The 23,159-nt window shown below is 40.5% G+C and overlaps 1 long non-coding RNA gene across 1 annotated transcript in view; it reads left to right on the top strand.

The window, feature by feature from the left end:
• The first annotated feature begins 917 nt into the window (after nt 1-917).
• The window catches only part of LOC310745885, a 59,412-nt gene continuing 37,170 nt past the window's right edge, over nt 918-23,159 (top strand). Inside the window, exon 1 of the long non-coding RNA XR_014540426.1 lies at nt 918-983. This is a non-coding gene — a long non-coding RNA (uncharacterized lncRNA). The remainder of the gene's footprint in view (nt 984-23,159) is intronic.

The raw sequence follows: 23,159 nt of genomic DNA on the forward strand, positions 1-23,159 counted from the left end.
TCATGTGCCTCTTCCTCGAGAGGTCTTGAGGGTGGTAACACGAGAACGGGCCTTCTCTGCAGTGGCTATCAGTCTGTGGAATGCTCTCCCCAGGGAATTTCACCTGGTGCCTTCACTATACACCTTTAGGCGCCAGGCAAAAACGTTCCTTTTTAACCATGGTCTTTGGTTGATTCAATTTACATCCTATGCCCTTTTAAAATGTGGGGGTGGTTGGGTTGCTGTTTTTATTTTGATTATGTATTTTGTGGTTTTATATTTGGATTTTATTATGTGAACCGCTCTGAGACCTCTGGGTATAGGGCGGTGTATAAATTCAATTAATAATTGGGGGTTGGACTCGATGGCCCTTGTGGTCTCTTCCAACTCTATGATTCTATGAATAATAATAATGCTGTCGTCTGCGCATGCACTGACATCTGTGCATGCGTAATGGGATATCTCAAATGTTCACACTTCAGCTTATGTTTTCAAATCAGATGGAAGCTGGTTTGAGGGTAAACTTATCAGACAGCAGTATTTCTCAAGAAACGACAGGATACATATGGATTGTGCCTAATGTCATGTGTACTCAGCTTCAAACACCAGCTGTGGGAGCACACTGGAGCCAGAGTAAATGGTAATGTGTACACAACCTAAGTCTGGGGGTGTTTTCAAACTTTTCTGCTGCTGCTTCTCTTTGCGAAAGCAGGGAGACCTTATGCAAGAGAAGCTGATCTGGACATAATGATTCCTTGCTTATAATAATGACTGCATTGACTTGTATTATTTATGCTTAATGACTGCTTTAAGCTGATTATTTCTTTGGTGGGGTGGGGCAGAACAGTGAGGGGGCCTGTCCTTCCCTTTCAGGTAAACAGGACTTTATGACAGGAAACCAGAGCAGGCTAATGTAAACAACGTATTTTGCCTACCTTTGTGTTTCAGCTCAGTAGCTCGATACAACCACATTTCTCCACAGACACGTCTTCCCTTATTGAAAGGTAATGGTGGGAACCAACCTAAGGACATGCAAAATGCAAGATTTTTTAATCAATGAGAAGCTATTAATTTAACCAACTCTTCCTGTAATAATATTGAGACAGACTGTCTGCCTGTTTTTACATTATAGCTAGCTTTGCAATCTGTGTGGAACGTAATGAGGTGTGTAATTTTTGTGAATTTATTGATTGTGAATAAGTAGTAAGAATTTAAAGCTGACAGATTGTAGCACTTTTCTCACTTAGTTCTTTAAAAATTAGCTCGTTTAGTATCAGCTGTTGACTTTTGCCACCGCATATGGAATTCATTTTGATGGGGGGGGTTGGCGGGGTGGGGGGGGAGAGATAAGTTATATTCGAATAGAGTCTTGCTCTTATTCAACGGATCAGAGAAAAGCTTGAAATGTATGTAAAATCTCCACTGCTGCTTCAAGTGCTCCACTTAACAGCATGATCCTATGCATGCTTTCTAAAAAGTAAGTCTCATTGTGCTTACTCTAAGGAAAAGGAATGCAGGATTGCCGCCTAAGTAATGGAATATAGGGGTACAGCCTGGTGGCATTACAAGCGTTGGCTTAATAGTGTATAAAATAATGGATGAGCTCATCTGTACATAGAGAACATAAGATGAGTCTGTTGGACCAGGCCAATGGCCCATCTAGTCCAGCATCTCCCAGTGGCCAACCAGATGCCTATGGGAAGTTTGCAAGCTGAACATAAGCAACAGCACTCTACTGTTTGAGCAACAGACCCTTGCTCCAATTCTCTTATTTATGTCACATTAGGCTGACAGAGATGAGAAATAAAACCATTTTTGTGGTAGCAACCTTGTCATGAAACTCCCTTTCCTGGGGAGCCTTTCCAGAGAGACGCCTTGTGATTTTATTGATTTATTTTGACAAATATTGGCAGTCTATTAACAATGCTCTCTGGCTGGTTCAGTTCTCTGAATAGGGAGTTAGCTACCTCTGGTCTAGTTGTAATGGTCTAGTTGTTACCTGCTGTCAGGGATTGGGCTCAAGAGGGGGAGATGGAGGAGGAGGAGTGGTGGAGATCACGCCCCCCTTCTCCTGACGCTGCAGGAGAGGGGGAAGGCAGCGCTGAATTACAGCAGGGCTTTGAGGAGTTTGAGGAAGGTCACAGCTCAGAGATAGACAAAGAGAGAAGCTGGGCAGTGTTGGAAAAAGAAGGGGAGGGGGACTGCAGAGGGGCAGCTAAATAACACGTTGTCACTGGAGAGCATTTCTGATCCCCCTTCTCCCAGAATGCAACGTTTGTTAAGAGTGCAGGAACAAAGGACTCAGAGACATTTGGCCACAAGTGGCCACCGTAGGGGAAGATGCTGTTGCTAGGATGGAGGGAGGAGGAGCCCAGTTTGGAGCAACGCCATTGTTGAGGCTTGTTGCGTTCTTTTGCCTCTCGCTATTCGGATTGAATAAAACTCATTAAAAGTACAGTCATACCTCGGGTTGCGAGCGTGATCACATTCACAACCCGCAGCGTTCGCAACCCGCAGTGCCGCGTCTGCGCACACATGCGCAGGACGCAATTCGGCGCTTATGAGCATGCTCTTGACATCATTTTGTGCTTCTGCGCATGCGCCGAAACCTGGAAGTAATCCATTCCGGTACTTCCAGGTTCAGCGCAGTCCGCAACCCGAAAACGCGCAACCCGCAGAGTTCGCAGCCCAAGGTATGACTGTACCTTGTTTTCTCTGCTGCAGCTGGGTGAGGAATAGCTTTCCTAAGCCTTGGCAGAGCCTTGACACCTGCTTTACCCCTTCAGGCAGGGAAACCTGAAGAAGGACCTCTGGTCATTTTCACATTGTTCCAGTCTTAACATACAGTTCTCCACATTTCCACCTCGGTCTGAGTTTTCTATTTTTAAAGCATTTCTCCTAATATGCACATTTTTTTTGTATGTGATTTTGCCTATTACGAACATTTTTGCAAAACATTTCCCCTAGCACATGCTAAAAACATTCGTGTTTAGATAAGCCTACCCAGACGCTTAGAAAGCTGAGGTAATTTCAATCTGTTTTTGTATTTTAGCTTTTGTACGTTTTAAAGTAGGGGTTGTGGGTTTTTCTTCATCTCAATGTTTTTGTTCTCAAAAAATGCTTTGAGATTTATTTATTTTTTTACAAGCAAGCAGTGTATACATCCTATTAAATAAATAAATAAATAAATAAATGTATGCATGCCATTTTCACGAATATACGGTACACAATTTTATGCACACTTTACCACATCATATGGATCTTTGTACACATTACTTGTCTGGAGAATTGCATTGCAAAATTCAGAGAAGTGTGGATTTTGAAAGATGGCTGCATTTCAGCTCTTTTGCTGTTTCAGAAAGCATGAGTTGCGTAGATTTGCCTTTAAAAGGGAATCAAATTTCTCCTTCATTGCTAGGTATGACACACAAGGCAATATCAGCAAGCCAGCTCTAGTTTAGAGCAGAAAGTGATTCCAACTAATAGCTAAATAGGCAGACTTTAAAAAAATATGAGCACATACCTAATGTATAACTACATCATTTTAAGAAGAAGATTTTCTAAATCAGTTTAAACTGCTCCCCCCCCCCCATCCATGCTAAGTTATGGCATATTTCTACAATAAACTTAAAAATAAGTATTCAAAGAAGGAACCTGCTGTCAGCAGATGGTTACAGGATTTTGCAGTTCTTGATTGATCTATTATCTCTGCAATATTTCTCTGATCTTTTCATCTGCATTCTGCACACCATCTAACACCTTATGACATTATGTGTGATAGCTGTGGTACTTCTATAGCTAGCACTTATATTTTCTGACAGGTACAGATCTGTCTCGAAACAATTTTTGCAAAGTCTTGAACATTTTAATGTATTTTTGTCAGGATTTTCAAACCTGATATTAAGTGAGTAGTCAACAGCTGTTGATTCATATTGTGTGTGTGTGCGTGTTTTAAAACACACACACACACACACACACTTTCTTTCTTTTCTTTTCTTGCTTTTTGATGTATCTTTTCTCAGATATCAAGGAATGCCAGCACAGCTTTTGCAATTAACTCATATATTACTTTCTGCATAATGCACTTGAAGTCCTAATTAAGGAGTTTAATCAGATAGAGTTAGCTCTGCTTTTGTCCGTTGAACTCATGCACTCTGTTGGTAGCTGAGTGGTACACCGTGTGTTTATTTAAGCACCACATGTATGCCCAGTATGTTTTCATTTCTTTAAGGGACATACATGCAGAAGTATGTTGTCATAGTTTATTAAAAACACTTATATGCTGTCTTTTATCATAATGAAAGAAGGGCTGTAACTCATTTGTAGAGTATCTGCTTTGCTTGAAAAGAAGTCCCAGTTTAAATCCCTGGCATCTCCAAGCAGGGTTTGGAGAGACGGCAATCCAAAATCCTGGAGAACCACTGGGCCAATAGTCTGACTTTTGTATAAGGCAGCTAGGGTTTTAGTGCATTTGCTTGAAAGCAGAGCTGTTAAAAAGACATAATCAGCAGACCAAGTTGATGGACTATGCTGAAATGGCAAAATTAATTGGGAAGCTCAGGAACCAAGAAGACAAGAAATTGAAAAAAGAATGGGAAATGTTTATAATGTATATACAAAATCATTGCAAACAGGTCAAAACATTAGCAGGATTTTAAATACATTTGTAATGTAATAGAAACTACAGATAATTTAGGAAGATGAAAGAAATGGAGAAGTATTGATATATGCAGATGAAAACAGAATTAAGAGGACCCCTGGATGGGATGGCGGGAAATCGGGAGATGCAGAATAATCTCGATATGTGAATGTGTATGGCATTTTGATGTAACTTTTTCTTTTTTCTTCCTTTTTCTTTTTGTTCTTCTTTCTTTTCTTTCTTTTCGAAAATCAAATCAATTTTTTAAAAAAAAACACACATAATCAAACTTTGTATTTTTATCTCTAGTTGTTTTGAAATAAAAGTGAGGTCAGAGTTGCTGGAATACTTTTTTGTGAAATCTCTGGTGCTTCCCCTTTTTTCATGATGGTTAATTATTTTCTCATAAACATATACAAGTGCAGATCACTTAATATCAGTAGATAGAGGAATAACATGGTGGAAATTATACCACTGATGAGCTTATGGAGAGATTTAACGAGATTGCCACTGAGTCACAGATTCGAGGTTGCCTGTTTACATGACAAATTAAAACTGAACAGGCTACTGTACAATGCTGACCTGATATATTTAAAAGAGCACTAAAAGAATAAGCAGGTAAAACTATTATGAGATGAACAAGAGTTAATGTGACCAGGCATATAATATAAACTACATCTAAAAAATCTGCTGGATATAAATCAATGGGTCATGAAAATTTAAGGAAATTTAACTTGCCTAACTCCCTTTCCTATTTAATAGGATCCATTAAATAGGAAACAGTATAGCTAGCTAATGAAAAGAACACCAAAGTTATCACGTTCTGTTGTGTCCTCCCTGGGTCCTTTTGTCCTTTGATTGCACTGGTAGATAATATTATTTTGTTCCCAAGGAAATATGTCCCTTTGATTAGGTTGTAGATATTCTCTCATTTGTCATTGTTCTATCGAGCTCTGCCATATAACAGCAGGAACCCTTGATTATTTAATTGCTTGTAAGAACTCATTAAATCTTACTATCAATCATGGGACATATGGTAAATATCACCCAATGGTACAAGAGATTGTTACAGAGACCTGTCACTAGGGCATACCATTTGCTTTTATATTATGGGTCTATTGTTTGGTTGCCCGGCCACAATTATTTTTAATTACTAATGATTTACGGAGAATAGTTCATCTACTGATATGAGCATGTTCTTAGAAAGAACACGAAAAACACTGGCAATTTAAAAAGTAGGCGTTTCTGGACAGCTGATATATTATAGCAGCTAAGAGAATTAACTTTGATCCATGAACTTGCTGGTTCAAGGCTCACCTCAGCCATGACCTCACTAAGTATGGCTTCTTCTGCAATGCAGGAATGATGAATATGGCTTTGCAGGCCTGTTTTTAAGTATTACTGTGTTAGCATATGTGATGTCTTTTGAGCATGCTTAAATTATTGCACATTTTCATTCATTTTACAGATGCTGGTCCTGGGCCAATGAATATCTGATCTTTATACCAACTTGCTGGCTTGAATGTGGATGGAGAGTTGAATAAAAAGTAAAGCCAAAGAGGTCACAATGACAGGCCAAAGGTGTCCACCTTCCAGGAAGATAACTGCCAATACCGTATTGGCCCGAATATAAGCCGCACCTTTAAAATTCAAGGGAGGGGAAAAAAAGAAGACAATACCCAAATATAAGTCGCTCCCTTAAAATTACATAGGCACTCACACCTGTAAATGGCAAAAATCTACAGCGATATTGAAAAAGCCAATTTTTGTAAGGTTGCAAATTTAAGTCACACTTTAACTTTTCACGGTCGGAATTTGGAAAAATAGTACCGTTTTTTTTGCCCTATAGGATGCACTTTTTCCCCTCCAAAAATGAAGGGGAAATGTGTGTGCGTCCTATGGGGCGAATGCAGGCTTTCGCTGAAGCCTGGAGAGCGAGGAGGGGCAGTGTGCACCGACCCCTCTCGCTCTCCAGGCTTCAGGAAGCTATCCGCTAGCCGTGGGAGATGTAGCTCTCCCACAGCTAGCGGAGAGCTTGCTGGCACCCAGAAGCTTGGGGCGCTCTGAGCTCAGCACGCCCCAAGCTTCGGGCTTCGCACAGCTCTACGCTAGCCGTGGGAGAGCTGCGCGACTTCGTGCAGCTCTCCCACTGCTTGCGGATAGCAGCCTGTTCTGGGGGCTGGGGTCGGGGGAAGCTCGGGCTTCCCCCGCCCCAGCCCCACACCTGGGGGGGAAATAATTTTTTTTTTCTTTATTCCCCCCCCCCAAAAAAAAACTAGGTGTGTCCTATGGGCCGGTGTGTCCTATGGGGCGAAAAATACGGTATTTCATTTAATTGAACATATTAATATTATTATTATTTATTCAACTTATACACTGCCCTAAACCCAAAGGTCTCAGGGCAGTTCACAACAAGACCACAACATATAAAATCAAACCAAAAGTAATAACCCAATAACGTGCCCCCTCCCAAGCCACATTGGGTGTCAACCAAAGGCCTGGTTAAAAAGGAACGTTTTTGCCTGGTGCCTAAAGGTGTATATGTGATTTCTGAACATGAAGGAAATCTAGAGAGTTCTGAGGAAAGAGATCAGGTTGCACACAGCCCCCCCCCCCATCCCAAATCTAGGACTGGAGTGAGTAGCTTAATTTTATTTACTTTGAAATAAGAAATTAATATAAATTGGTGACACTCTGGTTAAACATTCAATTTTGTCTATTTTGAAGGCAGTTAAGCAACGCAGTCATCCTAGATCGCACCTTTTGCCTTCTGCTGGGACATGCTAGGCCTGATGAGTGGTTTTTATTGATAATTTGAAAGTAGTTACCAGATCACTTGGCTTTTTTTCTCTGGTACCAAATGGACTGCTTCAAAAGTGGGTTGAGGACTATTGTTTTAACTACTTTTAAGATCACTGTGTGAGTGATTTATCACAAACAATCATTTTGAAAAAGGGTGCCCACTAAGAAGATATCATCCGATATAATATTATAGTATTATGTTAACCTCAAATGTAACTTTAATCACAAATTGTTACTGTGTCTAAGACATCAAAACATTTTATACAGTGTGAAATGCATTCAAATTTATGGATGGCAGTACTACTTAGGAGGCAATCATACTACAGAGCTGATGTATATGCTTCACTCTTAACAGTCGAATGGCTTTAACTAAAGGAACTCCTACCATCATCTATTGATGAGCACTTCTTTACATTACAGTAACATTATTACTTTATAGAGTTGGGCCAAAGAGGTCAACTCAGGAGTAATGAATAATGCCTTTCAGTAAAACCAGAGAATGATTGTTTGCGTGGCAATCTCTCAGTGAAAGTTTTCCAAAGAGGCTGTGAGCTTATGCCACAAAGTACAGAAAGTCTTCCAGGAAGCAAGTGTTGAAGCTTAGATCAGGGAGCAGAACCCATTAAAAGCCATTAAAGAAACCCAAACTATAGTCTGAAGGTAAAAAATGGATTGATCTCCTGTAGCTGTAAAAGCAATAGAATTTCCATTTATTAATTAAAAGTGCATTTTATGTAGTTTGATGTGATAAATTGTTTGACTGTTTAGATTAATTCTTTCAGAAATGCCCCAAAGGCTATTAACATTGATAAATTATGCACTACTCCTTGTTAGGTTTGATAGACAGCTTTCACAGGTAGGCTGCATTTTTATTTGGGGATATAGGAGGTTATCTGTAGTTAGCAGCAGTGAGAATTGCAGCTTGTCCTGCTTTCTCAGCTAGAAAGAAACAAAAGATCCCAATGCATATCAACACTCTTTTGGGTGCGATTCTCATTTCATCCTTTGAGGATGAAAGGTCCTTAGTCTTAGGCTATCCCGTCTGGAATCTCCCATTTTGCCCAGTAATGTATTCTGGAGAACAAATGGATGATTTGGTACAAATCTCATAGGAGCCCTGTTCACATATTACTCACACAGGGATTAGTCATGATTCACCTTCAACCCTGATACCATGGAATGCACCTAGACGATGCCAGAGAACTTGCGACACTCTAGATGCTATTGGACTCCAACTCCTATCATCTGTAACTATTGACAATGCTGGCTCATAGAATCATGGGATTTGGAGTCCAACATCATCTGGAGGGCCACAGGTTCTCAATCCTTCCATTAGAACATCTGGGTGTATATTTGGCAAATATTCAATGACTGTCTGGCAAATATTAAAGAGCAAAAATCTGCATTTTTGAGAATTTTGGGGAGCAAATTCATTTCAGCTCCAGTTGGAACTGATCATTTCAAATCAACCCGTGAAGTGTAGCTGTATTCACTGCCATCCTTTAGATGCCCATTCAAAACGATGTTTATCCAGGTAGTTATGCAGGTATTGAAATGCAATTTTACAGGAACGCCAGTGTAATTTCAGGAGGGATGGTGCCACAAAGATCTTGAGTGTGGCTGTACAATGCGTCATTTATCAAACAATCCATCCAAAATTGGTTCAGAAAATGCAATATTTAGGGCTTTCATGTTTAATGTACTGTCTCTTATCGTTTACATTGTTGATTTTAACCAACGGGTTGTACATCCCCCTGTGTGCAGTTTAGTATCTGGCATCCACTGTCATTTGAGGCCAAATGTACCAATGGCAAATGTACCATTTTGGCAGCAGCACATGGCTGCCTATTGATTCTGAATTGTTAGCTGTTGCTGGCTTGTTGGCACAATTGAATACTAGTCCCAAATGAGTATTTTGTGCTGTCGAATGCTTTCCAGTACACAAAGCAGCCAGCCAAGAAGAGAATGATAATTCTGGAACCTTTTCCTCATGTTTTGTGCTGCTTTTTAAAGTTCAGCATGAGTTGGACCATTGTAAAGCTAAACTTTCATAATACAGTGTATATTTCTAATTGTCAAGTGTCTGTGCTTCCAAGAAACCTTTATATGTTTTATAATGTAATAGATAATATTGGGGGGAGGGGGAAACATGCTTTGTCTTGTCCTTCTAGTTAGCTAACCAAGCTGAAACAAAGAGCAATGGATGAGTGTTATAATAGCCTAATTCATCCTCTCATCGCACATATCAACACATTGCTATTGACATTTCTATGAACTGAAGCCCCATTGAGCAAAATAGTTTTGCATGTATATTTAAGGTGAAAATGCATTCATTCTGCTCTATCTCCCAAGGCAGGGGTAGCCAATGTACTGCCCTCCAGATGTTGGACTTCAGTTCCCTCAAGCTGCAGCCAGCATGACTAATGGTGAGAGATTATGGAAGAGTTAAACAGCATTTCGGAGGGGCCTATGTTGTCTACCCTTAGAGAATCTCAATGCAGTATATCTCACTTTGTCCTCAAAACAGCCCTGTGAAATTTGTTCATGATTCTGTCTATTTTGTTTTCAAAATGAGTCTATCATGCATGTTGAATTGTTCTAGAGCTTCTACTTTTTTATTTGTTTATGCCTTCAAAAGAGCACTTTTGGGGTTTGCTGGACTCTTTACTTATTGCAGTTAACTGCTAGAAATTTTCTCCCTTTCAGCTTTGAGATTGGCACGTCTAGTTGTGGATTGAGGGCTGGATTAGATGGATCTCGGTTTGAAAGCAGTGCCTTTGTTTTTCTCTTTCTTGGATACCAACCCATTGCATTTTAACTTACTAGAAGTTGGGTGGTTTTTGTTTTGTTTTTGAAATTAGCTCTCCTTTCTAAATCCAATAGACGAACCAGTTCTTCTTAATATGGGAGTCTACCTATAAAGACTGAAAGAGTCAGATAAATGCATCCTTCAAATCTTTCAGTTTTTTAACATGTAAAAAATGTGACACTGTCAGAAAGCATGTGAGTTTGGAGTTGCATCATTTTTCCCATCAGGCATAAATGATAAAAGATAAGAACAGAGCTGGAGTCAACACTTGGAATCTTTGGTCTCATCACCTCACCCTTGACCTTCCCTTTTGAATCAAAATTCTTCCTGGCACTACATGCTCCGTAAGGTAGATAGATCTAGTCACCATTTAAATTTTTCCCAGTGCCTCAGAGTACCATGACACCACAAGAATCAGATGATATTTATATTGCAGCTAGACTGCCCATGACTGCTTAGAGCAGGATGGGGAATCTTAGATATAGGGTCTGAATTTGGCCCTCTCGTTCTCCCTATCCAGCTCTGGGGATTCTCTTCCAGCCAACCTCCCCCAGACAACACCCCTTACTCTCCCTACTGTAGACCCTAATCAAGAGATCCTGCCCGTCTGGAATGTGTCCTTAACATACCCCACAAGTGTCCTGGAAGAGCTTTGTCATCTTGTTTTTTATCGCGAGAGAACAGCGGCCATTTGAGCTGCTGCGATTTTGCGTGATTTTGCAGTGTGACCCCCTCCACCATAACAAATGCTTTCTTCGGGGTCACAACACCCCCAAATCATGTGGCTTTTGCCACTGTGTCTGAAAAAAAATGCTTTATATGTGTGTGAGGGGTAGGAAACGGTGGCGCAAAATCGCACGGGATCACAGAACCAAAATGGCCACCATGCACTCTTGATAAAAATTGGGAAGATGATGCCTGGGAATTTGGCACCCAGGATTTTGGCTTCAAAGTGCAGAATGGAAAGTATTCACATGTTTGTGCAACCCTTTGGCTTTGGTATTGGTAGAATCCAGCCTAGGACAAAGACTAGAGGCCCATCCATTGTTTTGTTTACTTATGCATCTGGCTCTGCCTACCACAGACATGTGGCCCCTGGCAGTGGTGAAGCTCTGGTTTCAGTGGGACTTACCTTCATTTATTTCTTTGTGCTGGATGAGGACCTTCATGAGGGTGTCTTGTGTTGTGATGGTATGTGTCCAATGACACAACTTGCTTTTCCACACTCCCTTTCTCCTAATACGTGCACCAGCACTTCAAAAGTCACCCTAGTTGTTCAGAACTCTCTAATTGAAAAACTCCGTAACTCTCTGTGACCCCCTTTTAAAGTACGTATCAACAAACAACACAAACAGGACTTGTCAGCGCAGCAGAAAATAAAGCTGCCTGTTACATGCACAGTGTATCTTTAATGATGTTTAAAAAGGAGCTAAACATCTCCATGGGAATTCTAAAAACACTTATCTCTGAGGCAGTTATTTAGCTTCACAAGGCTTTGTTGTTTAACAAGCTGGAGAAATGGGTCACCTAATGTTATATTAATCAGTAAATTAATATTTTAATTTGATTTTCTTTATAGTTGAGATGCTTGCAGCATCTCCAGTGTTTTCTCTCTGTATGTGCTGGTGTTAAGTGGTATCATTATCATATTGTACCTTGGGGTGGTGAGATAACAGGGTCCAGTGATAGCTCTATTCTTGGGAGAAAAGGAGGCTCATCACAACACATGTGCGCTTTTTAATGGTGTGTGAGGACTCTTACAAATCAAAGTTCTTTCAGATGACTCATAAGCTTTCTAGCCTAGGGATGGGGTAATAATTTAGACGGGTGCTAGAATATGCTCGAATTACAGCAATCTATAAGGGTGACCATTTACATATTGCTATTTATATATTGCCCCCAAGAGGACCTGCACGACCAAAAAGTGGGCATAGTTTTGCATAAAATTTGCATATGCTAATTTATATGCATCGGTGAAATAATTACTACAATTCACACTGAAATACAGTATATCTCACTGTAGAGGGGGTGACTGTGTCTGCTGGGCCTGACTCAGTCTACTGTCCAGGAGCTAACAGCTGGGCCCCGGCTGTCCTGTCTTAATGTCCTTTATCTTTATCATTGGACCAGAGAGCTCTTCTGACAAAGAAGAAGAAGAGTTTGGATTTGATATCCCGCTTTATCACTCCCTTTAAGGAGTCTCAAAGCGGCTAACATTCTCCTTTCCCTTCCTCCCCCACAACAAACACACTGTGAGGTGAGTGGGGCGGAGAGACTTCAGAGAAGTGTGACTAGCCCAAGGTCACCCAGCAGCTGCATGTGGAGGAGCGGGGACGCGAACCCGGTTCCCCAGATTACGAGTCTACCGCTCTTAACCACTACACCACACTGGCACACTGGATTGTCTTCTCTAGAATAGGACTCATGGCCATACTAAGTGGGTTGAGGTCCTATCAAACATGCCTGCCTGGAATTCATTCATGTCCCACTCTTTTCCTCTCTCTCTCTCTCTCTCTCTCTCTCTCTCTGCTGACCTGTTCCTTTTGCGCTTTCCTTTGGAGGACGAGGGGGAAGAGAAATTGGCTGCAAAAAAAAGTCACCTCATTGGACACAGAGCTGCTCCACAGGCAAAAAATGAAACTCTTAGCATGTTTTCCATCAATGGAATCATCAGGTATGACTGCACACCCAACGATTCCCTGCAGGGAATGGCATTTTAAGTGCGATCCAAACCCAGGATACACCAGAAAGAAAGAGTTTAGATTTGGTGGGTCTTGGGCTTTCCTGGGACTGAGCTGTGTCAAGTCTCTTGTTTCTGGCTCAGCTAGGCCTCAGTCAGCAGAATTTGAGACAATGTAGTTTATCCTGGCATAAGTCCCCCAAAAGCGGCATTGCAGGGGTGCGGCAGGATAGGACAAGGGGATATTTGTGCCTATTGCAAGAGTCCTTTCAGCTCAGCCATGTGACATGGCAATGCAGTGAAACTTAGGAAGTGTAAGTAAAATTCCTCCAAATTTCTCCTAAACAGATTCTGGAATAGCGTAATTTATGCCAGCTTTCATTAGTTAGCATCGCTCTGTCTGTATGAAACTGGTGACCAAGAAGGAAGCCACACGGGACCTTTCCGTGACTGCAAATAACACACAGCTTTGTGCTGGGAACCACACTGCACAGCACTAGCATTCTGCCAGGATTTCTGGGATTTGTAGTCCTAGAATCCAGCAGGAAATGATGTTTTGCTGGGGTGTGGGTTTTGTCCCAGCACAAAAGAGATTTGTAAAGAAGGAGGAGGTGTCAGCAGTAGATACTTCTCAAAACCCACTCAAGGCTTCACACCCCTTTGCTTGGAAGGTACACAAAGCCTTGACACACACACACCCCTTGGGGAGAAGTTGTGAGATACTCATGCATCCCTACTAAAAAGTAGACAAATTAGCATCATTTGAAGAAAGAAACTGCACATCTTTTCTTTTCTTTTTTAATTTTTTTATTGGATTATTATGCAGATACAAACGAAACAAAGTATACAAACATTTCAACTGAATACAAAAAAAGAAAAGAAAAGAAAAGAAAAGAGAGCAAACACAAAAAGTAAGAACATAAGTATAATACAAGGTAACTATTTACAGATAGGTAGCCGTGTTGGTCTGCCATAGTCAAAAAAATTTTTTTTCCTTCCAGTAGCACCTTAAAGACCAACTAAGTTAGTTCTTCGTATGAGCTTTCGTGTGCATGCACACTTCTTCAGATACACTGAAACAGAAGTTGCCAGATCCTTCTATATAGTGAGAAGGTGGGGAGGGGTATTACTCAGAAGCGTGGTGGGAATGGGTGATTGGCAGATAGCTGTGATGAGCCTGTTGACGACTCTTAACGACTGCAATAGGTCTTACAGGAAAAAGCAAGGGGTGAGAAGGTGAACTATAAGGTAACTATAATAGACATCCCAGAATGTAATTTCCCTACTGAGATGTTGACCCTTTCTGGGGTGAATCTCTTTTTATTATATTTTTGGGTTTTTTGACTTCCATCGACCTCACGGTGGTTCATTTCCTATAACTAAAACAATTTCTCTGTATTTCAATATATTCCTCATCTTGGTATAAGGAGGCATTTTCCCACTTACGGGTTTATTCTAAACACAACCAAATCTGCATGTCATTTCTATGCCTCATAGCTCAGCCCCATTTTGTTATCACTTCATTATCAATCTCCTTTAGTCTAAACAATCCCAAATAAGATTAAAATATCTTTGCAGCACAGATTTAAGCTCCTTAACATATCAATGTCATTGCATTGTTCTCCCCATTGATATTTTTGGATACTGAAGGTAAATCAATATTATTAATATAAACCCCAAATTGATTCACTTTTCCTATTAAAAATGTGAAGGCTGAAAAAAAGTCAGGAGCTAATGATTTCTCTTAAGTCTGCAGCAACCCTTTAATTAAATCGGAAGTGGGTGGATGGGGGGAATACATTTAAAGAAATATCTAAGCCCCACTTAGGTCAACCAATTTTTAGAAGTGAATGTTCTATCATTAATAAACTGGAGGAAGATCAGAGTAATAAAAGAACAAAAAGATGGAACTGCATTGAAATGATTAGGAAGGACTTGATAAAACAATATGTAATCCCCAGCTTTCAGTGTCATTCAGAATCTAGCATTTCATTACTTCAACTGTATTGACATTTCATAATCTATTTACATTATGCAGGGATAAAGAGCCTGTGGTGTCCCAAATGTTGTTGGACTTCAACACCCATCATCCCCAGCCAACATGGCCACTGAACAGGGATGGTGGGAGCTGTAGGCCTGCAACATCTCAAAGGTCTCCTGTTCCCCTCCCTTGTAATAACAGCATTTGCACAACAATCCTTACCTGTCTTAACCCACCCAAGTACCAACCTTGACCGAGCCCACCTCTGACCCCTGAGCAGAAAGATGAGAAGCTACCATGGATAGAGCACTTAGAAGTAGCAACAGAGGTGGCAACCAGTTGCTTGCTAGATAACGCCAATTCCAGTGTATATGCAGAACTGAACTAAGGCCTCAGCCTTTCTGAGGGCCATATTTAATAAATCAGGCTGATCGATAAATAATTTTGCACAGCTGTCTTCACAAATTCTAAGCTATCCCTCCCCAACATCCTTATAAGCATTGATTGTGAGCTGTTGAAGCAGCACTTCATGTTCATTTCCTTTGATGTACTTTTATTTTACACGGGGGAGCATTTGCACCAGTCTTGTATTGTTGCGTTCCTGCCTTAAGCCACGTGAAAAACATTTTATATATTTATAAAAACTCATACCTTCTTGAACGCAGCAGTAACTTCTGCATCCAGCCTTCAGCAACTTTGCGCTATATTTCCAGAAATGCGGGCCAAAAAGGAAAGAACGCAAAACCAGTATTTATTTTAATTGATATTTTAAAACTACTGGCAATCTGTTCTAGTCAAAGCAGTAGGGTACAGTATTCATTTATAAAAATGCCAGGTGTAAAATGATGGCAAGCATGTATATTAAATTAATCACTTAAGTGTTGAGGGGGGGAAAAAGGATCAGAATTACTACACAGAGCTGAAAGCCTCTAAGTCAATCCTTACTGTCAAGCTTAATGTGATACAATATACTTGTACAGAGGAATAGGAAGGAAATGTCTACACCGCATGCTGAAATAAAGAGAACCAACTAGCCATTTACACTCATTTATTTAGTAACCTTCGGGATGAGATCATCGAATATCATCTCCCTTTTGGAATCGTATAACACACATTCCACTATAACAGTGTTCCAACTCATTACTCTGTACAGCTCAGTGTCTCCAGCAGGTTCCTGTACTCATCAGACCTTTATGTGGAAACTGTAGTAGTTCAGCCATGTCCCATAGAACAATATTATAGAGGGTGCACTGCATTTTAACTCTTGCTAAGGGCCAAGTTTAAACAATGCAATATTCGTCCATAGATGGACAAATATGGTATAGACCTGGGATATCCAACATGGGGTCCATGAGATGCTGTGGACCAGAAATCCCATCAGCCCCAGTCATCATGGTCAATGGATGGGGATGATGAGAGCTGTAGTCCAACAACACTGGTAGGGCACCATTTTGGCTCTCCCATGTCTAGATGAACTTGGGATAAGGCAGCTTCCTGGATGCCTTAGTCTAAGAAAACCAATGAAACTAGAGCTGAGCCAATATTTTCCAGAAGACACCCCCCCTGATAATATCCCCCCCCTCAGCTCTCTAGAAGAACAAGGCCACTTGGCAGAATTTTCTCTACCATGTTTTTTTTTAGTGGCAGGTGTCATTTTCTTCCCCAATGCCCCAGAATGAATACTTCACCCAGAGCATCCTGGAAGATGCCAAATTGTTATGTACTGAAGTTCTCACCCTGGGCCAGCAGGGGGATACTGTAGATAGTTATGCAAATGAAGGATCGAAAGTGACGTTCAGTGATTGGATAGTTTGTATGCAAATGAAGGATCGAAAGTGACGTTCAGTGATTGGATAGTTTTAGAAAATGGCAACAGTTACATTGTTCTGGAGCTCTATATAAGCAGGCTGACTGAGCTCCTCAGTTAGTTCTGTTCCAGCTTACAAATAAAGAGCTGCTTTGGAAGAATCGCTGTGTCGTCTGATATGTTCGCCCACAACTTAACACAAATGATGGCTGCAATTACAATTCCTGCTACTGCTACTTGCAGAAATGATGTGAAAAGGTCCTCCCAATTTCTCTGCCCACAAATAGGGTGAAGAATTTTGAGTGCTTATTTGTGCACAACTGTAACCAAGCAAGCATTGCTACACATACATTGGGAGTGAATTTACACTGAAAGCTGAACACAACTTGATTTGGGTGAACACTTTTTCATGTTCACTTCTCAGTTTAATATCTCTAAGAGCCTCTTTCACATACATTCACCGTTGCATGCATCCCTATGTTGCAATTGTACACAACCATGCTCCACAAGTCATAGAGCTAGCTGTTCTTGTGGTTCTTTCCCATCACTGCACATCTTGGTTAGGCGCTGACTGAGAGGGAAAGGTCTATGGCAGCTTTCCTCAATCTGGTGCCCTACAACTTCTGTCATCCCTGACCATTAGCCGTGCTGGCTGGGGTTGATGGAACTTGTAGTCCAAAACTTCTGGAGGGCACCTAGTTAAGGAAGGTTGGCTTATGCAATTGACCCAAACAATGTGGTTCTGGTAATTCACAAACATAGTGCAGCTGAGTAGGAATCACAACATGAGGAACTGCTTCCCAATCTCTGAATTTCCTCCTCCACAAATAATAACCTGTAGCCAACCAGAGCATGGCTGTCAACTTTTCCCTTTTCTTGCAAGGAATCCTTTTCGGAATAAGGGAATTTCCCTTAAAAAAAGGCAAACGTTGACAGCTATGAACCAGAGTAACTCTTGATAATAGTACAAGGAAGGAGTAAAACCATTTGCCTATTGGAATTGGAAGGTTGTTTTGCAGTGCAAAGATGCTTTTGCAGAGCTTTGTAGATTGCACATGGTTGTAACTGGTCTTCGTATCTCAGGATAATGCTTAATTTTATGCAGCATCCGTGCAATTAGAGATGGGTGAATAATTCATAGTGAATAAATTATCCCCCCCCCAACGAATTCATTTTTCTTTGTTTATAAAATCTTTGTGCAAACTCTTGTATCTTGATTAAATGTGTTCAGTACAAACAACTTTTCATATGAGCTGTTTGGGAGGTTCGTTTTCTTGCAAGCGCTGTTCTGTTATAGTCACAGTGTCATTTCTGTGGCTGTCAATTATAGTGTACTTATTTTACCTTATTTAAATTACTTACCTGCTACTTATTGGGAAGGAATTTCAGAGCGCGTTACAACTAAAACGGTTCCAAGTTCACAATGCATTTGCTAGAAACAAGCCAGGAAAGTCAAAACCAACCAATTGCAAACATCACTTTTGGTATTAAGAGTCCACTAAAAACTCAGGCAACTAATGATGTCTTCTACTGGCATATAAAACTTTCAAAAGTAGGCAACAGCCATGTCACAAATGGGAAAGAGTTCAAAAACTGGGGCACCACCACCAAGAAGGTTCTCTTTGCATTGCCATTTAACAGACTGAACAGGGATTAGACTGAAAAAAATCTTTGACTAGCCCAACAAAATAGTTAATGTGTGTTCCCCCTATATATCAGAGATTGGGCCCCTTGGCCCTCCAGAGATGTTGATAGGAGTACTCCACCTCCTATCAGCTCCAGCCAGCATTGCCAGTGGTCAAGGATATTGGGAGTTGTAGTCCAACAACATCTATAGGGTCACTGGTTTCCCATTCCTGATATATGTCTATACAGTATATGTATCTGTTATGCATCTCTACCAACTTTTTCACTTGGCCTCACCCACCGTTAGCATGCAGCCCCTGGATGGTTTCCAGTGGTGCAGTGGTGTACAAGAAGATAAGCAGGTCCAGAATAACTTGCACAGAAGCACATGGATGTCCTGAAATTCAGAAAACAGGAAAGCACTATAAACTTAGATCCAACTTCTCTGATTGGACCAATTTGAAGGTCAGGCTGAAACAAAGACAAAGCCTTTGTATGTAGAGCCATTGTATGTATAAACGTATACACCTCAATCAGCTTTAGCCTGAAAACAAACCCACTTGCTTTATTAAATCACCATGCCTTTAGTACATTAAAAAATGAAATAAATGGATGAAATTGGTGTTAGCAGATTTCTTCACCATCTGTGAGTCCTATTGGAATCACTTGTTCTTAAAATGCATCCTTAATTACTTCTACACATAATGCATTTGTCAGAAGACTAATTGGAAAAATGACTTCACTGAATGAGTCATACCATGACCTCTGAGGTCCTCATTAGACTTCCTGAAAAGTCTAAAGGCCAAGGCAGTCATTTTAAGCACAGCTATTTGCTGGTAAAGATCTTCTACTAGTAATGCTGATAACCAACCATGAACAGTGGTGGGGTGTGAACTAATGCCTGGAATGTTGTTTGTTTGTTTGTTTCTGCTTTATTTTTTTAGGAAACTGAAGCACACATGATATCCTTACACAGAATATGGTCTTGTTGAGAACCCTTCCCACCTTGGTAGATGTGGTCGATGGGAGCTCTTCTGCTTAAGGAATGTCTTCAAATTAGTAAATCAATTTAGGAATGGCATCTATCAGTCTTCAAACAGGTTGTTAGGGAGCTTCCTGTTACAGATGGGTGAATATGTCAATTTATGTTTCACACAGTTTCTCATTTTTCCAATCATAACTTCAGTTCTCAACATTTCTACATCAGTTTGCATTTTTTTAAAAATGTCCTCTTGAAAAGTTGTCAGCATATTTGTGCAAATTTCACCTGCTGTACACAATGTTATATGCAATTTCCTCTAAAATATAAATATTGTTGCAAAGCAATTTCCCCCAAAATAATGCATTTTGTATGTTACAGTGGTACCTCGAGTTACAGACACTTCAGGTTACAGACTCCGCTAACCCAGAAATAGTACCTCGGGTTAAGAACTTTACTTCAGGATGAGAACAGAAATCACACGGCGGCGGTGCGGTGGCAGTGGGAGGCCCCGTTAGCTAAAGTAGTACCTCAGGTTAAGAACAGTTTCAGGTTAAGAATGGACCTCCAGAACGAATTAAGTTCTTAACCCAAGGTACCACTGTATTTTCACTATCAGATGCATCTATCTGCACACTTTACCACGATATATGGATTTTTGCATATTGTACATTACTTGGCGCTCTCTCTCTCTCTCTCTCCCCCCCCCCCCAGGCTTCCACCAGCAGATTTATTTTCATAAGCCTCAGAGGCAGTATGGACATGATGCTTAATTTTATCCTGAAAGCTCACCAGTTTGACCTTTTATGAAGGTCCACTAAATATTTATCTGCATCTGAAACTTGGAAGGACTGCACATTTCACATCTCTATGTCTCTTGTTGCTCAACACACCTCATAAAATGTTTGACCTTGAAGTATGGATGGATGAAGGGAACAGTTATACAGTTGACAGGTTACTACAGACATGCAGGAATGAAATAGGAGGCTGGGCGGAGGGGAGAACACAACACTCTCTCGCACAATCTTTAACCAAACATTAGTCTGGGAGAGAAGATGAAGTGAGGCTACTGACAACAAGCTGTAGATGTTGACATTCTCATCACCACAGAGCAGGCAGAATTGCATCTACACAATGCCTCTTGCTTACATGATGAAAAGCGGAGGGTGGGGGGACGACAGATTTTTCGCTGAAGAAAATGGATAGAAGTAAACCATTTTCCAGCATCTTAAACTGCCAGAGCAGTTTTTGACAACTTTGAATTGCCTCAAAATTTTGGATTAAGAGAAGGATAACTCCCCAAATGGATTAAAAGAAAGATAACATCTCCAAACTCCGCAGTTGTTCAAAAATGTACACTGCCATACAAGGCATTTTATAGCATTTTATAACATTCAGACCATTTATTTCAGTTATTTTTTAATGTGTTTATTTTAACTACCTTGAAAGCTACTTTGTATTCTACTTTTTCAGATAAACTTAGTCCAAAATGTCTGGAGGGCACCGGGTTGGTGAAGACTGGTGTCGTAGATCTGAATTGCATTATATTTCTGCAACGAAGAACTTCTGTTGTAAATAGTTCGAATGTGGAACTTCGGTTTGGATAATAAATTGTGTAGGCTGTTGGGTCAAACCTTTCACTTTTTGAAATGAGATGCCCCATAAGTGAAACTTAAGCAGCAAGTGTTAATATTGCAGGAACCTGTTTGTCTTACAAAATAAAACCATGTGAGATAAGAACCTAGTGCTTTGTATATCCCAGTTTCCTGTATTTTTTTACCCTTCTCTTTCATTTTTGTTTTTAAAAAGTCCCTTTGTTGGTTTTGTCTGTTTATAACCAGTATCTATATTTTAGTATTTTACCCCCTTTGAATTTTGTTTTATTTTAAGTGACAAGATTTCATCTCAGTTTGTTAAAGAGAACCAGCTGTTTTCCTCCAAGATAATTTTCTGGAGCTGTTGTTTGCCATAATTACACTGCAATTACACAGTCATATCCATAAAAGCAGATGAGGGTTTTCTATGTGTCCTTCTAAGTCATTGGAAGTCACAAAAATGATAGATGTGGGTTTGTCATAGCTTGACTGTTGCCCTCTGTTGGCAAGATGTCAAATCTTTTTCTTAAGCGTGTGTTTTAGGGAGAGAGAGAGAAAAAAAGCAGGAAGAAATAACTTTTCAAACATATTCACATATCCTGCCTTAGTCATGGGCTCGTCCTGATGACAATGGAATCTTATGTGGTTAGACTATGTCCAGTCTTTATTGAGCTTCCATTCTGATTTGTTTTCGGAGAAGTTAAATGGAAACGAAAAATTTTCCTGATATGCTTGCATGTGTTGCATGTCAACTCATTAATTATTCATTCATCCCACACTTTTCAGTGCATTTTTTCCATCACTTTCCTAATCGGAAAAGTTTCTTTGTTAGAAAAAAAAAGGAGTGGATTTGTTGTGACAGGGTGACAGAGCAGTGCAATCCTCTTTAAGTATCTTTCTTTCTTCCTTTCTTTGGTGATCACTCATAGCTGAGTAAGATTGTCTTCCATAAACACGGTTTTAAAAGTGAGTCTGTAAGTGACTGTGGAGGCCAGTTCTGGATCCACATGTCCTTCCACAGTGGGGACATGGGTTTCTGGGTGGGAGTTGATCACGGTGTGGATTTGCCAAATGTGTCTTCCTCTTAGCACGTTTCTCCCTTGTGTCCTGAGTTCGAGTGTCTTCAAAGCCCATGACACCTTTGGTAAAGGCTGTTCTCTAATTGGAGCACTTGCAGGCAAGTGTTTCCCAAGCTAAGAGCCATAGTCAAATGATTTGTGCTAGAGAGGGATGTCCGTGGTTGATCTTGGGACCATCAGCTAATCCCCCCCCCAAAAAAAGCTCAATAACTCTGGCTCCCTAAAAAAAAAAGTGGGAGTAGATCACAGTCTCTCGGAAGTAGGACAGCCCTGTGCTAGAGGAACCCAGTGTAAGGATACCTGATTGCACAGTGGGAATCACTCCCACTGCTCCCCGTCTTCCATGTGCATAATGTGCCATCCCCAAATCTATTCCAGAGAGTTAGGGAAAACACCAGAAGATATTTGCTGGAGGGAGAGAGCAGGGAGAAGGTTCTGTCGTGCAAGGAAAATCCTCACACTATGGGAACCTTAGCCTTATTACGTCACCAAATACAAGCCCAAAGTTCCAGAATGTCCTTGAACCTCTCTCACAAAATACTGACAGTCTGGACGTGACTGATAGGAACTCTTTAAAATAAAAATAAAAATAATTCATTTAACAGAATTTATACACCACATACTCATCAAAACTAAGTGGTTTACATAAAATATAAAAATGCTGATAAAACCAGGTGTTTAAAAACAAGCTGAAATAATGATAATAATCATAATCTAAATAAAGGGTTGTGTTCAGTGCTAGTTTGACTCAGAATATACCCACTGAAGTTAATGGACATGATTAACTTAGGTTCATTAATTTCACGGGGTTTACTCTGAGTCGGGCTTATTTGAGTAGGGGCCCAAATCAGCATTTATTTGTTTGTTTTTTTAACAAAATACACATAAAGCGAAGAATTCAACGTAGCGCTATAGCAATGCTCCATCAGCACAGTACTCAGGGTTGTTTAACAATGAATCACACTTCACAGGGAACTCTGGGAGGAGAATAGGGGATTTCTAATAGCTCTCAGCACCCTTAAACTGCAGCTCCCAGAATTCTTTGGGGGAAGAAATGACTGGTTTAAATTACTATCATACCACTTAAAATGGATGGTGTGAAAAACTTGGGGAACCAACATGTTTGGAGCAGGCTCCCTGCTTCCTATTTTCTCCACCAGCATGTGGACTGCAGAAAGGCTGG

The sequence above is a fragment of the Podarcis filfolensis genome (assembly GCF_964270895.1).
Source record: "Podarcis filfolensis genome assembly, chromosome: 12".
In the NCBI taxonomy this organism is placed as follows: domain Eukaryota; kingdom Metazoa; phylum Chordata; class Lepidosauria; order Squamata; family Lacertidae; genus Podarcis; species Podarcis filfolensis.